Genomic DNA, 22419 nt, shown 5'->3' with positions numbered 1-22419 from the left:
GGGACAAAAATTAGAAAGGAACAAAAATTATAAAGAGATATAGAAAGTCTTATAGTCAAATACAAGGATTTTGTAGAAAGCCCAGTGAAGTAGTTTCAAAAAGCAATCTGGTAAGAAAACATAAATAGATCAGACTTGATATTTACTACCCTGGCTACTAAGAAAGGAACCTTAGAGATTCTAGCTGTCTTTAACTGCCAATTAGATGTCTGGATAATGATGCTGGTGAATTACTTTTCAAACATATATATCTGTGTGTCATGTATGAATGTGTGTGTGTGTGTAGTGCCAAGTACAGTGTTCAGAGTTGTAGAGACTCTCCTGCCCTCAGAGTTGCTCATTGTCCAGCTGGGAGAAACAGATAAGAAAGTACAGAACTACAGTGGAGTGGAGTAAATGCTATAACATGGGTGTGCACAGTGTTCTTGGAAGTACAAGTTATTGGAGGGGAGACATGAAAATGAAGTAAAAATAAATAAAATATATAAATAAATTGGGGAGGCAGAATACACAAATTTCAGGCAAAAGGAAAAACATTTGCCAAACAAACAAACAAAAAAACTATCATCAGCATTTGACAGAGCTGATGACTTCCTCCTCTTTGAATTTCTTTCATTTGGTTTCCATGGGATCACTTCAGTAGCTGCTACTTCTCATATTCAATTGCTATTATTTTATATCTTCCCTATCTTCCCCAACACTAAGTGTTGTTAGAGTTCCTTCCAGTGCTCAGTCCTTGGACATCTTTTTAACTCTCCCTATACTCACTCTATTGATGATCTCATTCATCTCATGGTATTAAAGACCATATATATTCTATGATGACAAAATGTGTATATCCAGCCTGGGACTTCTGTAAAACCTAAATTCATGCTTCTAACTGCCTACATGGCATCACCACTTGAAATGTCTAATTGGCATCTGAAAATAAGTATGTTCAAACTGAATTCTTTAGCTCCCTCCTTCCACCACCTCCTCCTAAAACTGCTGAACACACAGCCTTCCTCATCTCAGTTAATCCCAATTCTATCCTTCAAGTTGCCTAGAAAAACAAAAACTTAGAGTCATCCTTAATTCCTTTTTTTTTCCATCATACCCCACAACCGATCTGTCAGCAAATCCTATTGTTTTGACCTTTAAAATCTGATCACTTCTCACCATCCCCACCATTATCACCCTGGTCAAATTCACCATTGTCTCCCACCTTGATTATTGCCTTAGCCTCCTAACATGTCTCCTGCATCCATTCTTATACTCGACACTCAATTCTCATATATCAGGGAAATTGTTTTAATATAAGTCATATCACATAATTACTTTGCTCAGAATGCTCCAGTGGTTTCCCATCTTATTCATAGTAAAAGTCTGTACAAGGCTTTACAAGGTTGTACCCAATATACCTCCTGCCATCACTATCGCTCTCTCCTTTTTTACCTAATTCATCTCCTATTTATTCTTCCCTTTGTTCATTTCAGCTGGTCTCCTTGCTGATACACTAACAGACCAAGGCATACACCCACCTCAGGGTCTTTATTCTTGCTGCTCCTTTGACCTGTGTAGATGGAGAGAAGGAAACCTGGAGAGAGGTAAAGATAAAGAAAGGAAAGAAGAAAGCAAGGGAGGGATGATCCATAAAGTAAATCCATTTGAATAAAGGAATGTATTTAAATGACTAGCCTATGACCAAGATAGGGAGGTTATTCTATTATTTATCTTGTGTTAATAATAATTATTATGTTATTGTGTCACCCATTAACCTAATTCACTACATTAAGAATAAAGGGGAGAAAATTTAGGAAAATCTAAAGCATTCTCAAAATATGTGTTCATCCAACTCAGTACTCATCCAATATAAAATTTATTAGCCGGCTGTGAATAAAAAATATTCATAGAAAATAATCTGGGTATTAAAAGACATTCATGAATGAGGTAAAGATGTTGCCTGGAATAACTGTTTGTCAATATTTTAACAGCAATCTTAAAATGTATTACTAAAACAAAAAGAAAGGAAATAGAAATAAAAACATTCAACTATCACTATGAACTTTCTGATAGTCTACCTATAATACAAAAAAGGCTCAATCAAAAAAGATTTTATAATGGTCCAGGCACATGGCTGAATAAAGATGCTAATAAACAATCCAAAACCAGCAGCTTTCCGGTAACATACCAAAAACCACTTAGAAAATGTAATGGGGGTGGGGAGGAAGATCTTATTTACAGTATCAACTAAAATTATAAAATACCTATGAGTAAACCTGAAAAGAAATGTGACTCATGCATAAAAAAATTATAAAATTTTTCCAAAAATCAGAAAACTTCTTATATGGTTTAGATTTGTGTCCTCACCCAAATCTCATGTTGAATTGGAGGAAGGACCTGGTGGGAGATGATTGGATCATGGAGTGGATTTCCCTCTTGCTGTTCTCATGACAGTGATTCTCAGGAGATCTGATGGTTTAAGTGTGTGTGGCACTTTCCCCTTCACTCTCTCTCTCCTACCACCATGTAAAGAAAGCGCTTGCTTCCCCTTCACCTTCCACCACAATTGTAAGTTTCCTGAGGCCTCCCAGTCATGCTTCTTGTTAAGCCTGCAGAACTGTGAGTCAGTTAAACCTCTTTTCTTTATAAATTACCCAGTCTCAGGTAGTTCTTTATAGCAGGGTGAGAATGGACTAATACAGAAAATTGGTACCAGGAGTGGGGCTCTGCTATAAAGATACCTGAGAATGTGGAAGTGACTTTAGAACTAGGTAACATTCAGAGGCTGGAACAGTTTGGAGGGCTCAGAAGAAGACAGGAAGATATGGGAAAGTTTGGAACTTCCTAGAAACTTATTGAATGGTTTTTACCAAAATTTAAATGCCTATAGTGATATGAACAATCACCAGGCTGAGGTGGTCTCAGATGGAGATGAGGAATTTATTGGGAACTAGAGTAAAGGTCACTCTTGCTATGCTTTAGCATAGATACTGGTGGTATTTTGCCCCTGCCCTAGAGATCTATGTAACTTTGAACTTGAGAGAGATGATTTGGGGTATCTGGTGTAATAAATTTCTAAGCAGCAACGCATTCAAGATTTGACCTGGCTGTTTCTAAAAGTGTATGCACATATTCATGAAGAAAGAGATGGTCTGAAATTGGAACTTATATTTGAAAGAGAAGCACAGCATAAACGTTTAGAAAATTTGTAGCCTGACCATACAGTAGAAAATAAAAACATTTCCTGGGGAGAAATTCAAGCCTGTGGCAGAAATTTGCATAAGTAAAGAGGAGCTGAATGTTAATAGCCAAGACAATGGGGAAAATGTCTGTGGGACATTTCAGAGACCTCCCTGGCAGTCACTCCCATCACAGGTCTGGAGGCCTAGAAGAGAAAAATTGTTTTGTGGGCAAGGCCCAGGGCCCAACTGCTCTGTGCAGCCTTGGGACACGGCATCCTGCATCCCAGCCATTCCAGCTCTAGCCATGGCTAAAAGGGGCCAAGGTACAGCTCGGGCCATGGCTTCAGAGTGCAAGCCCCAAGCTTTGGTGGCTTCCACATAGTGTTGGGCCTGCAGGATGCAGAAGGCAAGAGTTGAGGTTGAAAACCTCTGCCTAGATTTCAGAGGATGTATGGAAATGCCTGGATGTCCAGGCAGAAGTCTGCAGCAGGGGCAGAGCCCTCATGGAGAAGCTCTACTAGGACAATGCAAAGGGGAAATGTGGGATTGGAACCCCTATACAGAGTCCCCACTGGGGCACTGCCTAGTGGAACTGTGAGAAGAGGGCCACCATCCTCCAGACCCCAGAATGGCAGATCCATGGACAGCTTGAATTGTGCACATGGAGAAGCCACAGGCACCCAATGCCAGCCCACAAAAGCAGCTGGGAGGAGGGCCGTACCCTGCAGAGCCATAGGGAAGACCTGCCCAAGGCCTTGGGAGCCCATCCCTTGCATCAGCATGCCCTGAATGTGAGACATGTCAAAAGAGATTATTTTGGAGTTTTAAGATCTAATGACTGCCCTGTTGGGTTTCAGACTTGCATGGGGCCTGTAGCCACTTTGTGTTGGCCAATTTCTCCCATTTTGAATGGGAGCATGTATCTCCATTGTATCTTGGAAGTAACTAACTTGTTTCTAATTTTACAGGCTTATAAATGGAAAGAATTTACCTTGTCTCAGATGAGACTTTGGACTGTGGACTTTTGAGTTAATGCTGAAATGAGTTAAGGCTGGGAGACTTTTAAGAAGGAATAATTGTATTTTTACAATGTGAGAATGACATGAGATTTGGGAGAGGCCAGGGGTGAAATAATATGGTTTGGATTTGTGTCCCCATCCAAATCTCATGTTGGAGGAGGGGCTTGGTCGGAGGTGACTGGATCATAGGGTGGATTCCTCCCTTGCTGTTCTCATGATAGTGAGTTCTCACAAGATCAATGGTTTAACAGTGTGTGGCACTTCCCCCTTTGTTTTCTGTCTCCTGCCACCAAGTGAAGAAAGTGCTTGCTTCCCCTTTGCCTTCTGCCATGATTATAAGTTTCTTGAGGCCTCCTAGTCATGCTTCCTGTTAAGCCTGTGGAACTGTGAGTCAATTAAACCTCCTTTCTTTATAAATTACCCAGTCTCAGGTAGTTCTTTATAGCAATGTGAGAACAAACTAATACAACTTCTGAATAAATGGAGAAATACGTTTCTGATTAAGAATTTTCAATGTTGGTAGCTTGTCATTTCTCTAAATTACATCTATTTCAATGTCTGCCCAACCATACTCCCTACAGTCGGATATTCATTAATTAAACTTGACAACTTTCAATCAGCTTTGGATTCATATTCCCTAGCAATCTGAGAAGAATTCTCACAATTACCATTTAGAAATCCAGAAATGAACACATTGTCACTGCTTGAGTCACATAACCATAACTGGACCAAATGAGATGACCCGTTTGGCCAGGTCTAAGTCACACACCCTTCCCTGAAGCCAGAAGGAGAGTGACAGGTAATTAGCAGCCCTCATTACAACCCACGATTGGAGTAAACAGAAATGAACAATTCCCCAAAGGAAGAAGTTTGCTATATTGCAGGCAGGGGAGACAGACATTCTGGGAGAAAAAAAGTAGATGTGTGGAGATGACATCAAGATGGCAGAGCCGGAACTCTGGTGTTGGTTTACCCTCAGAAACACAAAAATAATATTTGGACTGAAATACCTTTGTGAGAAACTTGTAATCCAGTTAAAAAATTGTGTTACTCTACACAAGAACAAATCAGAGAAAACTTGCAACCAACATAGGAAGAAGAGTGATATAGTTTGGACATTTGTCCCTGCCTGCAATTCATGTTAAAATGTAATCCCCAGTGTTGGGGGTGGAGCCTGTTAGGAGGTGTTTGAGTCACAGGACTGGATGTCTTATGGCTTTGTGGTGTCCTTGTAACAGTGAGTGTATTCCCCCAAGAACTGGCTGCTGTAAAGTGTGGCACCTACCACCCTCCACTCCATTTCTTGCTCCTGCTTTTGTCATGTGACATGCAAGCTCCCACTTTAACTTCACCATTAGTAAAACTCCCTGAGGCCTCCCTAGAAGCCAAGTAGATGCCAGCAGCTTCTAGTATAGCCTGCAGAACCATGAGCCAATTAATCCACTTTTCTTTATCAATTACCTAATTTCAGGTATTTCTTTATAGCAATGCAAGAAGGGCCTAATCCAAAAAGCAAACTTAATTTTCCCACATCAGTCCCTCCCCCAAACTGGCTTAGTTTAGAGCCAGAGGATCACCTCAGCCCATGACTTCTCCCATGAGTGGACACAATGAAGAGTGTGCCAGCTGCCTGGCCTACTGCCATTTCAGTGTACTCCCCAAGGGCCAATTTCTGTCATCTCACATTTGAAGCACTGAAAGACTAGTACAGCCTGTGAGCCTGAGACAACTAGGAGCAAAAGAGAGGGGGCAGGTATCCTTTTACACTAGCACTGCTCAGCAAGATGGGTAAAAGTCAGAGAACTAAGGCTTTATCTTCAGGAGGGAGTGAGAAAAGCAAACTGAGCCTTGTCCCCAAACTTTCAGTGCATTTCCAAGGGCCTGATTTCTATCTTGTCTCATACTTAGCATTAAAAACAGTAGAATCTAGATTCCTGGGACAGCTAGATGACTCGACCAGCCAGGAACAAGAGAAGAAGGGAGGGGGCCTCTCTACAGCTTACACTGCTCTGCAACACAGGGAAAAAGTGTTGTTTCATCAAATGTGCAGGCATGAATACAATCATATAAGAAACATGAAGAATCAAGAAAACATTGAAAAAAAGCAAGAAAATATATCTCTACTAACTGACCCAAAATAAATGGGAATTTATGAAGTACTTGAAAATAATTCAGATTAATCATCCTAAAGAAGGTCAGTGAGATAAAAGAGAATGTTGATAGACAACTAAACTAAATCAAAAAATAAAACATGGACAAACTGAGAATATTAACAAAGAGAAAGACGTAATTTTTTTTTTCAGCCAGGCACAGTGGCTCACACCTGTAATCCCAGCTACTCAACAGGCTGAAGTGGGAAGACTGCGTGAAGCCAGGATTTTAAGACCAGCCTGGGTAATACAGCAAGAACCCTTGTCTAAAAAAATTTTTTTTGATAGACAGGCATGATAGTGTATGCCTATAGTCCCAGCTACTCAGAAGACCAAGGCAGGAGGACTGCTTGAGCCCCGGAGTTTGAACCTGCAATGAGCTATGATCACACCACTGCACTCTAGCTCTGGGCAACAAACACAGCAAGACCTCATCTCAAAAATAACATAAAATAAAATAAATATAATTTAAATTTTAAAAATACTAGAAAATTGGATTTTATTAAAGAATAGCTAGATTTGAAAAATCACAAGAGAGGTTCAACAGCAAACTTTTATCAAGCAGAAGACAGAATTTGAAAACTCGAGGATGGGCAATTTGAAATTACACAGCCAGAACAGCAAAATGAAAAAATAATGAAGAGAAATGAAGAAATCTTAAGGGAATCATGGTACTCCAGCAAACCAATATATACATTATGGAAGGCCCAGAGGAGAAGAGAAAGAGAAAGTGGTAAAAACCCTAATTAAAAAAATAATGACTCAATAATTCCCAAATCTGGGCATGGAAATGAACATGCAGATTCATGAAACCCAAACAGAATAAATCCAAAAAGGTCTAGAACAAGACATTATAGTCAAAATGTCAAAAATCAAAGACAACTAGAGAATTTTCAAACCAGCAAGAGAAAAGTGACTCATTATAGGCAAAGGAACTCCATAAGACTACTGGCAGATTTCTCATCAGAAACAATGCAGGCCAAGAGAGTGAGATGATATATAGTCAGCCCTTCATAGCCACATGTTCTGCATCTGGAGATTCAAGCAACTGCAGAGCAAAACAAAAAACAATCTAACAATTAAAAATTTAAATAAAAAGTGTGATATAGTTAGAACAAATATTTCTGTTCTAAAATTTTTTAGATATTTTATTGGGTATTATGAGTAATCTACAGCTGATGTAAAGTATACAGGAAGATGTACATGGTCTATATGCAAATACATTATTTTATACAACAGACTTTAGAATTTGTGGATTATATTATCTGTGGAGTTTCCTGGAATCAATAATCCCACAGGTACTGGGGGATCACTATATATTTAAAGTGCTGAAAGATAAAAAGACTACTAACCAAAAAGGCTATACCCAGCAAAGCTGCCCTTCAGAAATGAAGGAAAGAGAGAAAGTTCCCAAACAAAAGCTGAGGAAGTTCATCACCCCTAGGTTTTAAAATAAAATAAATATAATTTAAATTTTAAAAATACTAGAAAATTGGATTTTATTAAAGAATAGCTAGATTTGAAAAATCACAAGAGAGGTTCAACAGCAAACTTTTATCAAGCAGAAGACAGAATTTGAAAACTCGAGGATGGGCAATTTGAAATTACACAGCCAGAACAGCAAAATGAAAAAATAATGAAGAGAAATGAAGAAATCTTAAGGGAATCATGGTACTCCAGCAAACCAATATATACATTATGGAAGGCCCAGAGGAGAAGAGAAAGAGAAAGTGGTAAAAACCCTAATTAAAAAAATAATGACTCAATAATTCCCAAATCTGGGCATGGAAATGAACATGCAGATTCATGAAACCCAAACAGAATAAATCTTATGAAAAACGTTACACGAAGTTATTCAAGTTGAAACAAAAAGACACTAAATAACAACATGAAAGACCACAGGAGTATAAAACTCACTGGTTAGGGTAAATATATAAGTAAATACAGAATCTTCTAATATTGTAAAGTATGTAAGTCACTTTTATCTCTAATATAAACGTTAAAAGTCAAAAGTACTAAGAACTACAACAGTTAATGGATACACAATTTAAAAAGATGTAAATTGTGACAATGATAACAAATAATTAGGGCAGAGTAAATGGGTAGTTTTGTATGCAAGCATAGTTAGGTTGTTATCAGCTTAAAATAGACTATTAGAAATATGTTTATGTGAGTCCCATGGTAACCAGAAAGGAAAAAACTTATAGGAGATACACAAAAGAGAAATAGAAAAAAATCAAAGCATAACACTACAGAAATCAAGTCACCAAAGAAGACAAAAGGGTAAGAGAAGAAATAAAGAACTATAGAACAGCCAGAAAAAAATTAATGAAATAGCAATAGTAAGCCTTACCCATCAATAATTACTTTACATGTAAGTCAATTAAATTCCCAAAACAAAAGACAAAGAGGAAGAATCTGGCAGAGATCAACCCCAGAGAAACTTGGAGCCCTGCAGAAAAAGGAGGTGGGAGGCCGGGTGCAGTGGCTCACGCTTGTAATCACAGCACTTTGGGGAGAAGGTGGGAGGATCTCTTGAGGACAGGAGTTCAAGACCAGCCTGGCCAACATGGTGAAACCCCATCTCTACTAAAAATACAAAACAATTAGCCAGGTGTGGTGGCAGGCGCCTATAATCCCAACTACTCAGACACTGAGGCAGAAGAATCGCTCAAACCCAGGAGGTGGAGGTTGCAGTGAGCCAAGATCATGCCATCGCAATCCAGCCTGGGCAACAACAGCAAAACTCCATCTAAAAAAAAAAAAAAAAAAGGAGGTGCTTACTCTGCTCCCTTCACCCCTCTGATGATCTGCTGACCACCAAACTGTTGGGAACCACTCTGTCTTCATGACCTAGGGCAAAGCTATTGGTGGTTACTTGGGAATTGCCCAGGGATAGAGAACCAGCTGACTAGCTCCTGCAGGAATTCATGTACTCCCCTGACCCAAACTGAGATGACAGGTGCAATACTGGTGTGGACACCTAGTGGACCTCTGCCCTGCCCAGGGTTTCTCTGCCCTTGAGTCATCACACCACCAGAACCCTCACAAATATCTTACAACCCACTCTGGCTGTGGCAAGCACAGGAGACTGATGGGCCCCAGGAAGTTGTGAGACCCCTGGAGATCTAACCCCCAGCATGGGCTACCAACAAGGGAGTGCAGCCTGCCAAAGTCCCCTTAGGACAAAGGGAATGTGGATGCAGCACTGATTGCTGAAGGAGGCAGTGCCAGCAGCAGGGAATTAACATGGAGAGAGGGACATCTTCCACCCATCCAATGCCATACACTATTGCAGACACAGCCGTGGTTCTTCCCACTGGGGGCTAGGGAATGTATTCAGTGAAAGCATTTTTTAAGCTTTTCACTGCAGCTCCATCCCTACTGAAAGTTAAGCCCATGCTGCATGGGGTTTACTCGAATGGCGGGGCCTAACTCGCCCTCCCTACACAGAATGGCAGCATCCCAGCAACAGAGAACAGAGAAATCACTAGAGTTGCCTGCCCTGAACTGGCAGAAAAGGCTCTGTTCCAAGCCTTCAAGAAGATGTTTCGGTGACCCACAGCTCCTCTGCAACCAGGAACCAAAAGTATTTATGAACTAAGGTCATGAGCTCTGCAACAGGGGCAAGATAGGGAAGCAGATGGCATTCCTGCTGACTCAGGATAAGGACCTGGTGCACCTCCCCAACCTTTCCTCCAAGATCTCAGCGGGCCCCAACAAGACTGCTTCCTGTTCCCCACTGGCCCCCTAACCCCTCTCACGCCTCCTGTCAACACAGGTGCTACCACTTGACATCAGCCTGAGCCATGAGCTGTCTCTTACTCTTAAGTGTCATCTCCATCTACTGGACTACAGCCTGAACTGCACCACCAAATAAAAAACCTGCTACCAGAAGGGCTTAGTGCTAGTCTATGAGATAAGTTTCCTGAGACCTGTGCACCTGCACTCTCAACCCCACAGGAAATAGTGTGACCACTCATATGTTCAATACATCGCTACAACAATCAGCATTAAGAAAGTCACCACACAGAGGCCATCCACAACCAAGGTACCCATATAGAGCCTTGGCCCCCTGAAAGCACCAATAAATGAAACCAAAAGATCATACACAACATACAGCACCGTCAAGGGAAAAAAGGGTTAAAAAATTAAAAGATTCCATGCAAATGATAGCAAACTAAAAAATGAGAAGCAGCAGCTCCTCAGATGAGAAGGAATCAGCAAGAACTCTGGCAGTATAAAAAGTGAGGATGTCCTGACACCTCCAAAGGATTGCACCAACTCTCTAGCAATGAATACTAACCAAACTGAAAAGTTTGAAATGATAAAGTATTCAAAATATGGATTTCAATGAAATTCAATGAGATCCAAGAGAAAGTTGAAATCCAATACAAAGACACCAGAAAAATAATTCAGGATATGAAAGACAAGATAGTTATATTAAGAAAAAAACAAATAGAACTTCTGAAATAGAAAATTTTGCTAAAGGAATTTCAAAATACAGTTGGAAGTTTTAATAATAGATTAGACAAAGCAGAAGAAAGAATTTCAGAACCTGAAGGCTCGTCCTTCAAATTAACCCAGATAAAAGTAACAAAAAGAACAAAGCCTTTGGGGGGGGGGGGAAGCAAGCAAATTGGAAAACATATTTGAGGAAATAATTCAGGAAAATTTCCCTAATCTTGCTAGAGAGGTCAAGAACCAGATATAAGAAACTGAGAGTACACCTGACAGATACTATACAAGACAACCATCCCCAAGGTTAATACAAAAAAAAACCCCTCAAAGGTAGCTAGAGAAAAGCCCCAAATTACCTATAAAGGAAGTCCCATCAGGCTAACAGCAAACTTCCCAGCAGAAACCTTACAAGCCAGAAGAGACTGAAGTCAGTTTTTGCCTTCTTAAAGAAAAAAAAATATGGCAGCCAGTAAGTTCATATCCTGCCAAACTAAGCTTCGTAAACAAAGGAGAAATAAACCGTTTATTAGACAAGCAAATGTTAAGGGAATTTGTCTCCACCAGACAAGCCCTATAAGAAATATTCACAGGAGTTCTAAAGATGGAAATGAAAGAGTGATACTGCTACCATAAAAGAACACATAAGTATAAAATGCACAGATGCTACAAAACAATTACACAATTGAGACTATAAAACAACTAGCTAAGAAAGCTATGACAGGAATGAAACCTCACGTATCAATATTAGTCTTGCATGTAAATGGTCTAAATGCTCCACTCAAAAGACACAGAGTGGCAAACTGGATTTAAAAAACAATATTCTGCTGCCTTCAATAGATCTATCTCACATGTAATGGCATTCCCAGGCTAAAAGTAAAGAAACAGAGAAACATCTATCATGCAAATAGAAAACAAACAAACAAAAAAGAGTATGAGTTGTTATTCTGGTAGCACATAAAACAGACTTTAAATGAACAAAGTTAAAAAAAGAAAATGAAAAACATGGCCTTATTTAATAATAAAACATTCAATTCAATCAATAAGAAGACTTAAGTATCCTAACTATACCTGCACCCAACGTCAAAGTACCCATATTTATAAAACAAATACTACTAGACTTCAAAGATATACAGTGAAACAATAATAGTGGGGGACTTCACTACCCCACTGACAGCACTAGACAGATCACTGAGGCAGAAAATTAACAAAAAAACACTCTGGACTTAAATTGGACTCTTGACCAAAAGTACCTAATAGACATCTACAGAATATTCCACCCAAGAACTGCAAATAGCCATTTCCTTAATCATCTGTACATGCAACATTCTCTAAATTTGACCACAAGTTTGGTCATAAAGCAAGTCTCAATTAATGCAAAAAAACTGAAATCATACCAAACATCTTCTTGGACAACACATCCACACCTCTTGAGTAAAGCAAAAGCAGTGTTTAAATGGAAGTTTATAGTGCTAAATGCCTATGTGAAAAGATCTCAAATTAACAACCTAAGGTCATATCTAAAGGACTTAGGAAAACAAACCAAATCCAAAGCTATCAGAAAAAAAGAATATTAGAGAACTAAATGAAACCGAGACCAAAATAACAAAAACAAAGCATCAATGAAATGAAAAGTTGTTTCATCGAACGGGTAAACAAAATTGATAGAGTAGTAGTGAGATTACTCAAGAAAAAAATGAACATTCAAATAACCACAATAAAAAATGATAAAGGTGACATTACAACTGATACCACAGAAAGATAAAAATCACCAGAGACTGCTAGGAACATCTCTATGCACACAAACTAGGAAATCTAGGAGAAATGGATATATTCCTGGAAAAACACAACCTCCAAAGATTGAGCCAGAAAGAAATTGAAATCTTGAACAGACCAATAACGAGTTATGTAACTGAATCAGTTAATAAAAAAATCTACCAACCAAAAAAAGCCCTGGACAAGACAGATTCACAGCCAAATTCTACCAAACGTTCAAAGAGCTGGCACCAATCTTACTGAAACTGTTCCAGGAAATCAAGGACAATTCCTCTTTGATTCATTCTACAAAACTAGCATCATCCTGATATCAAAATCTAGCAAGGACACACACATAAAAAAAACCACTGGTCAATATATTTTCTGAACATAGATGCAAAAATCCTCAACAACATACTAGCAAACTTAATTCAACATCATATCAACCAGATAATTCATCATGATCACGTGGGTTTTATTCCTGGGAAACAAGGATCATTCAATATACACAAATCAATATTATTCACCACACAAACAGAATTAAAAACAAAACCCATATGATCATCTCAGCAGACACAGAAAAAGCATTCAATAGCATCCAGCATCCCTTCATAAAAACCTTCAACAAACTAGATATCGAAGGAACATACCTCAAAATAATAAAAGCCATTAATGACAAAGCCACAGCCAACATCATATCGAATGGGCAAATATGAATGAATTCCCCTTAAGAACAATAACAAGACAAGGATGTCCACTGACATGCTTTTGCTGTGTCCCCACCCAAATCTCAACTTGAACTGTAGTTCCCATAATCCCCATGTGTTGTGGAAACGACCCGGTAGGAGGTAATTGAATCAAGGGGGTGGTTACCTCCATGCTGTTCTCGGGATAGGGAATCAGTTCTCACAAGATCTGATGGTTTCATAAGGGGCTTTCCCCCCACCTTCACTCTGCACTTCTCCTTCCTGCCATCATGTGAAGAAGAATGTGTTTGCTTCCCCTTCTGCCATGATTGTAAGTTTCCTGAGGCCTCCCTATCCATGCTGAACTGTGAGTCAATTAAGCCTCTTTCATTTATAAATTACCCAGTCTCGAGTATGTCTTTATAAGCAGCATGAGAATTGACTAATACATCCATTCTCCCCACTCCTATACAACATAGTACTGAAACTCCTAGCTGGAGCAATCAGACAAGAGAAAGAAACAATAGACATCAAAATAGGAAAAAAAAAGGAGTCTAATTAAATCTCTATTCACTGCTGACATACTCCTGTACCTAGAAAACTTTAAAGATTCATCCAAAAGACTCCTAGACCTGATAAACAAATTTAGTAGTTTCAGGATACAAAAATCAATGTACAAAAATCAGTAGAATGTCTGCGCACCAATAACGTTCAAGCTGAGAACCAAATCAAGAACTCAATTCCATCTAGAAATAGCCACACACACAAAAAAAATAGGTAGGAATATGTTTAACCAAGAAAGCGAAAGACCTCTACAAGGAGAACTACAGAACACTTTGGAAAGAAATTATAGATGATACAAACAAATGGAAAAACATTCCATGCTCACGGATTTGAAGAATCAATACAACTAAAATGACCATACTGCCAAAAGATATCTACAGATTCAACACAATTCCTATGAAATTACCAATGTCATTTTTCAGAGCATTAACAAAAAATTATGAAAACTTCACATGGCACCAAAAAAGAGCCTGATTAACCAAAGAAATCCTAAACAAAAAGAATAAAGCTGGAGGCATCACATTACCCAATTTCAAATTTTACTACTACACTACAAAAACAGATGCAGAGATGAATGGAATTTAACAGAGAACCTAGAAATAAAGCCACACCTCTACAACCATCTGATCTTTGACAAGGATGGCAAAGGCAATCAATGGTGAAAGTACTCCCTATTCAATAAATGGTGCTGGGAAAACTGGCTAGCTATATAAAGAAGAATTAAACTGGACTTCTACCGCTCACCATATACAAAAATTAACTCAAATCAGATTAAAGACTCAACTGTAAGACCTCAAACTATAAAATTCCTAGAAGAAAACCTAGGGAAAACTCTTCTGGATTGGCCCAAGCAAAGAATTTATGACCAAGACCTCAAACACAAATGCAACAAAAAGAAAAATAGACAAATCAGACTTAATTCAACTAAAGAGCTTCAGCACAGCAAAAGAAACAGTCAACACAGTAAACAGACAGCCTACAGATGGGTGAATATATTTGCAAACTACACATCTGACAAAGGACTAATATCTATGATCTATAAGGAACTTAAATAAATCAACAAGAAAAAAAACCACCATTGAAAAGCAGGCAAAGGACATTAACAGTGATTTCTCAAAAGACATACAAGCAGCCAACAAACATATGAAAAAAATGCTCAACATCACTAATCATCAGATAAATACAAATTAAAACCATAATGAGATCTCATCTCATGCTGGTAATATGGCTATTACTAAAAAGTAAAAAAAAACAATAGATGTTGGTATGGCTGTAGAGAAGAGAATGCTTATAAATTGTTGGTAGGGAATATGAACTAGTTCAACCCCTCTAGAAAAAGAGTGTGGAGAATTCTCAAAGAACTAAAATAGAACTACCATCTGACCCAGCAATCCCACTACTGGGTATATACTTAAAGGAAATGAAATCATTTTATCAAAAGGTCATATGCACTTGTACGTTTATCACTGCGCTATCCACAATAGCAAAATCATGGAGTCAGCCTAAGTTTCTGTCAAAGGTAGATTGCATAAAGAAAATGTGGCACACATATACCATCGAATACTACACAGCCATAAAAAATGAGACTGTCCTTTGGAGCAACATGAATGCAGCTGGAGGCCATTACCCTAAGAGAATTAATGCAGAAACTGAAAATCAAATACTGCATGCTCTCACTTATCAGTTGGGCTAAACACTGGATACACATGGGACATGTTTTCCCACTAGGGAAAATGCTAGGATTAAGCTGCCTGCACAATAGGCAGAAGGGGGATTCACAACCCACTGAGACCAGAAAACTCAGGAAATGTTTCCCAGAGTAAATGTTCCCTGAACTGGGCTGTGAAGAATAAGCAAGAAGAAGGAAGGCAAAAAGGATAAGAAAGCCTAGGTACAAGAACAGGCATTCAAAGGCATAAAGGTCTTAGAAGCCCTTCCAGGAACCGCACTGTTTGGTATGCAAACTCTTTCATGGAAGATAATATTTCCCAACTCATATGATGCTGACATAACCTTGTTACCAAAATAAAAAAGAACTTACAGGAAAGAGAATATTACAGGCTAATCTTAAATGTTAAATCAAGTGTAAAATCCTAAGCCACATCTCAACAAATTAACCTCAATAGTACATAAAAAGATAATATCATGAAAAAGTGGGGTTTATTCCTGAAATACAACATTGGTTAACATTTGGATGAAAATTAAAACAGTAATCCATCATACTATCAGAAGAAAAGAGAAGTATCATCTGTTATCTCAACAGATGCTCCTCCCAAAAAAGTATATATAAAATGTGTTTGATAAAGTTAAAAACTACTAGATTTCCACTTTCTGCCATAGTGGAGTAACTGGAACCAAATGTGTCCTTACACCATAAGAACTAGAACACTAGAATATATGAAACAACTACTTTCAAGCCTTGAAAGACAAATGGTTGGCGCAGAACTATAACCCCTAAAATTCATTCGAAACATAATAAAGTTGGAGTTCTCACACATCCTGATTTGAAAACTTACCACAAATCTATAGTAATCAAAAACAGTGTAGTACTGGTATACAGACAGATATATGGACCAAAGGAATACAATAGAGTCTCTCAAATACAAGGTCAATGGTTTTTGACAAGAGTGCCAAGACTATTCAATGGAGAAATAGTCTTTTCAACAAATGGAGTTGGGAAAACTGGATATCCACATGCAAAAGAACAAGCTGGACTCTTATTTTACAGTATATTCAAAAATTAACTCAATATGGATCGAAGAACAAAATATAAGAGCTTACACTGGAAAACACTTAGAAGAAAACATAGGGGAAGCACTTAATGACATTGGATTTGGCAGTGATTTCTTGGATGACACCAAAAGCACAGGCAATAGAAGAAATAGTAAATCGGACGTTATAAAAATTAAACTTTTTTGTACATCAATGGACATGATCAACAGAGTGAAAAACAACTCACACACAATAGGAGAAAATCTTTGTGAATCATGAAACTAATACTGAATTCACATTCAGAATATATAAAAGAACTTCTACAATTCAAAACACCAAAAAAATTCCATTTTTAAAAATGATCTTTGATAAAGTCAACAAAAATAAACACTGGGGAAAGTATACCCTATTCAATAGTGGTACAGGAAAAACTGACTAGGCATATGCAGAAGAATGAAATTGGGCCTCTAATTCTCACTATATACAAAAATTACCTCAAGATGCGCCAAAGACTTAAATTTATGTAAGACCTCAAATTATAAAAATTCTAGAAGAAAATCTAGGGAAAACTCTTCTGGACATTGGCCTAGGTGAAGAACTTATGACTCAGAACTCAAAGGCAAATGCAACAAAAACAAAAAATAGACAAATGAGACTTAATCGAACTAAAGCGTCTGCACAGCAAAAGAAACAATCAACAGAATAAGCAGCAACCTGCAGACTGGGAGAAATTATTTGCAAATTATGCATCCAACAAAGGACTAATATCCAGAATCTATAAGGATCTTAAATAAATGAACAAGAATAAAGCAAGTAACATTAAAAGTGGGCAAAGGACATGACCAGATGCCTCTTTTTTAAATTTTAGATACAGAAGGTACACACGGGGGTTTGATACATGGATGTATTGTGTGATGCTGAGGTTTGGACTTCTAACAATGTTGTTGCCAAAGCAGTGAACATAGTACTTGATAAGTTTTTCAACCCTTGCCCCCATCCCTCCCCACTTAAGTGTATATTGTTCCCATCTTTGTGTCTATGTATACTCAATGTATAGCTCCCACTTATAAGTCAGAACATGTGGTATTTCGTTTTCCATTTCTGTGTTAATTTGCTTAGGATGATGGCCTCCAGCTGCTTTCATGTTGCTGCAAAGGACATGATTTATTTTTATGGCTGCATAGCATTCCAAAAGTGTATATGTACATTTTTAAAACCCAATCCACTGCTGATGGGCACCTTGCCTGATTCCACGTCTTTGCTGTTGTTAATAGTGCTGCAATAAACATACAAGTGCAGGTGTCTTTTTGGTAGAATGATCTACTTTCCTTTGGTAGGATACCCAGTCATGGGATTGCTGGGTCGAAAGGGACTTCTATTTTTAGATCTTTGCAAAATCTCCAAACTGCTTTCCACAGGTGCAGAAATAATTTACATTCCCACCAACAGTGTGGAAGTGTTCCCTTTTCTCCACATCTTTGCCAACATCTGTTTTTTGACTTTTTAATAATAGCCATTCTGACATGAGATGGTATCTCGTCGTGGTTTTAATTTGCATTTATCTGATGACTAGTAATATTAAGCATTTTTTGTTGTTGTTGTTTTGGCTGCTTGTACATCTTTTTGGAAGTGTCTGTTCAGAAAGTCCTAGCCACAGCAATCAGGCAAGACAAAGAATTAAAAGGCATACATATAGGGAAAAAAGGAAGTCAAAATATCTCTCTTCAGTGACAATATGATTCTATACCTAGAAAACTCTAAGGATTCTGCCAAAGACTCCTAGACATAACAAATAATTTAAGCAAAGTCTCAGGATACAAAATCAGCATACAAAAATCTGTAGGATTTCTACGTACCAATAATGTTCAAGCTGCAAACCAAACCAAGAATGCAATTCCACTTATAATAGACACAAAATACCTAAGAATATACCCAACCAAGGAGGTGAAAGTTCTCTATAAGGAGAACCACAAAACATTGCTGAAAGAAATCACAGATGACACAAATAAATGGAAATGCATTCCACACTCATGGATTGGCCAAAGCAATCCTAAACAAAAAGAATAAAGTCAGTGGCATCACATTATCCAAACTCAAACTACATTACAAGGCTACAGTAACCAAAACAGCATGGTACTCATACAAAAACAGACACATAGACCAATGGAACAGAATAGAGGCCCCTGAAATAAAGCCACACATCCACAATCGATATTTGACAAAGTCAACAAAAATAAACAATAATAAAAAATACACACACACATCCAGTCTAAAAAAATTAAATTTAAAAAAATGTTCAGAGCACTTGAATAGATCATGTTTCAAAAGGAGCTAAACAAATAGCCAAAAAGCACGTGAAAATCTTAATATCACTAGTCATTAGGGATTGCAAATCAAAACCAGTGTGATCCCAGCTTGCACCTATTAGTATAGCTATTAACGGAAAATCACAAGAATTGGTGAGGATGTGGAGAAACTGGAGACCTCAGGGATTGCTGGTTGAAATGTAAAATGGTACAGCTGCCATTGTAAACAGCATGGTAGTCCCTCAAAAAGTTAAAAATAGAATTACCACTTCTGAATACATACACAAAATAATTGGAAGCAGGGACTCAAATAGATATTTATACATCAGTGTTCATAGAAGCATTATTCGCAATAGCCAAAAGGTGGAAACAACTCAAATGTTCACTGAAAGATGAATAAACAAAACAAGATGTGTGTCCACACACACAGATACTGAAATATTACTCAGCCTTAAAAAGGAAATTCTGACACATGCTGCAACACAGAAGAACCCTCAAGACATCATGCTAAGTCAAAGGACAGATACTGTATGATTTTATATGAGGTACCTAGTCAATGTCAGAAAGTAGAATGGTGGTTGCCAGGAGATGGAAGAAAAAGGGAAAGTGGAGTTGCTGTTTAATGGGTACAGAGTTTCCATTTGGGATAACAAAGTTCTGGAGATGAATAATGGTGAAGTGAAAGTACAACATGAATGTACTTCACGTTGATGAACCAACAGAAAAAAATGTGCAGAAGACCTGAAAACACAAAAATGAGTATCCAAGTAGCCAAATCATATGAAAAAATGTTCATCACCAATTACCAGGAAATGTAAATTGCAGCCCAAAAAAGATACCACTGAACACATGACTAAATTTTTCCTTGACAATATCAAGGGTCAACAAAGGAGTGGTACAGCTGGAGCCTTACACCCTGCTGGTTGGAGTATAAACTGGTATAACCACTTCGGTAAGTATTTTCACGTCATCAACTAAAACTGAATAAAGGCAGCTTCGTGAGCTAGCAATTTGAATAAAATAGTAAAATGAGCCTATGTACACTGCATTAGTTCCCTAGAACTGCCCTAACAAAGTACAACAATCTGGGGGACTTACACAACAAATTTATTGTCTCAAAATTCTAGAAGCTGAAAATCCAAAATCAAAGTGTCAGTAGGACTATGGGCTATGCTTTCTCTGAGACCTGTAGGGGAATCCTTCTTTGCCTCTTAGCTTCTGGTGACTGGCCGGAAATCTTTGGCATTCCTTGGCTTGTAGATGCATCATTCTGATCCTCCATCTGCACATGGCATTCTCCCTTTGTCTCTTCACACAGCTTTCCTTTTATAAAGACACCAGTCATATCAGATAAGAGGCCCACCCGACTCCAGTATGGCCTCATTTTAACCCATAACATCTGCAATGACCCTGTTTTCTGAGGTCACATTCTAAGGTACCAGGGGTTAAGATTTCTGTACACCTTGTTTGAAGAACAGGACACAATTCAGCCCATAACATATACCAAAAAGCAATATAATATTCATACAATTGGAATATTCCTGAAATTTCATAAGTTCATAAAAATAGAATATTCATAAAAGCAATTTTAATCGCCAAAAATTATGAATACAAATGTCTATCACCATTAGAATGAAATCTAAAGTTGTAATATATTCATGCAATATAATACTACACAGAAATTAAAATAACTACAAATGAAACAACTCTGATGAACTTCATAGACATAAAGGAAGCCATACATGAAATGCACACACTGACCAATTATATTAAATTTTTAAAATAGGCAATCTAAACATTTATTTAGGGATTCATGGTTACACAGTAAAACTGTGAAGACAAGTGATTACCATAAAACTGAAGATGAAGGTGATTAAGCGTTAAAATCAGGAGGGGACATAAAGGTGCTTCTGGGGTACTAGCAAAGTTCAATTTCTTAAACCACATAAGTTACATGATTACAGTGAGTTTTACTCCATTACTGACCCTGTCAGTTAAAAAGGCCTAGAAGCAATGACACCCCAGTAGCAATGAACATACCCAGCACACAGATTTTGATTTCCAAATGCGATTCTCCACTAAAAGAAACAGAAGTGCCTGGCTCGAGTTGAAATGAGCCTGGCATATCTTACTGTGCTAAAGAGCAAAGAAATCACTCAATGGATGATGAAGTCATACCAAAAGGACACAGGATCAGCTTGAAGTAGCTCCCACTGTTCCAATTTAAGACAAATTGGGCATCAATATGAATGATAGTAAGGAAATACACGCATTGAAGTAAATAAGAACCCAGGAGTCCACAATGATATTTTTAAAAAGGGGGGAGAAATGAAAGCTGTTTATAGCAGAAAGCTAACCAATAAAACATAGAACAATGAAATCAGAAAATCACCATTTGGCAAACATCAGAGTAATAAATGATTCAGGCAAGACTTACTGATGGAGGCTAGCCAGTGGGTAAAAGTTTAAGAAATAACAGGACACTCAGAGCTTCAAAATATTCCAGGATACCTATAACTTACAAAAGGAAAAATAACTTTACAGTGGAGTAACCTTATAGACACTACCTTAACCAAGTGATGAATGCTAACATCACCAGAAATGGAGCAAATTGACAGCATGTACCTCCATAAGCATCTTTTCTATGGCATTCCTCACAAAAATGCATGAGGTGAATTTCATCATGAGGATATATCAAACAGACCCAAATTGAGAGACATTCCACAAAATGAATGGCTTCAACTCTTCAAATATCAAGGTTATGAAAAACGAGCAAGATTAAAGAACTATTCCAGGTTACAGGAGACTGAAAAGACAGGACAACTAAATGTAGCCCACAACTCGGGATTTTCTTCTGTTGTAAATGACATTATTGGCACCACTGGTGAAACATAAATACGATCGAAAGGGAGAAAGAGAGAAACAGCAAGTAACAGGAGAGCAAGAGTTAGAGACAGAAGAGAGAGAGAAAGAAAATAAAGACTAAAATACAGAAAAATGGTAACAGATGGAGAACTAGGGTAAAAGGTATATATAGGAATTCTTTGTACTATTCTTACAACTTTTATTTGCCTGAAATTATGTCAAAATAAGAAGTTGAAAGACAAAAATCTCACACAATACATAAAATTAGACATTTCACAAAAGCAGAAAACAAAGATAACAAATTCTTCAACCACTTTAAATACTAAAATACCACTTTTGCTACTTAATTAACACTAAAAACATAAATGACAAAATTTAGTGGTAGCAATTCCGGAAAACCTGATACATACTTTCCAATTTTGCTGTTTGAGTGATCACTAGTCCAACCTTTTGAGGAACAACTTAGCAATACGGACTAAGAGCAATAAAAATGCAGACTCTAGTGATTCCACTTCTGGAACTCTATCCTAAGGAAATAAATACCAAATATTGAAAAGGCATTATACAAAGATATAATCACAGCAGTCTTATTTAAAATAATGTAAATTGAGAAAAAAATCCCAAATATAACACAGAAAGAAAACTGAGATACAATCATTTACAGAAATTCAGACACTAAAACAGTCTATAAAAACTATATAAACATGGGGGAAAGCTTACAACAGATATAATAAAGTAAA

Source organism: Macaca thibetana, chromosome 7 (assembly GCF_024542745.1).
Source record: "Macaca thibetana thibetana isolate TM-01 chromosome 7, ASM2454274v1, whole genome shotgun sequence".
NCBI lineage: Eukaryota > Metazoa > Chordata > Mammalia > Primates > Cercopithecidae > Macaca > Macaca thibetana.
The sequence above is the reverse complement of the archived record's forward strand: the minus strand, read 5'-3'. Positions refer to the sequence as shown.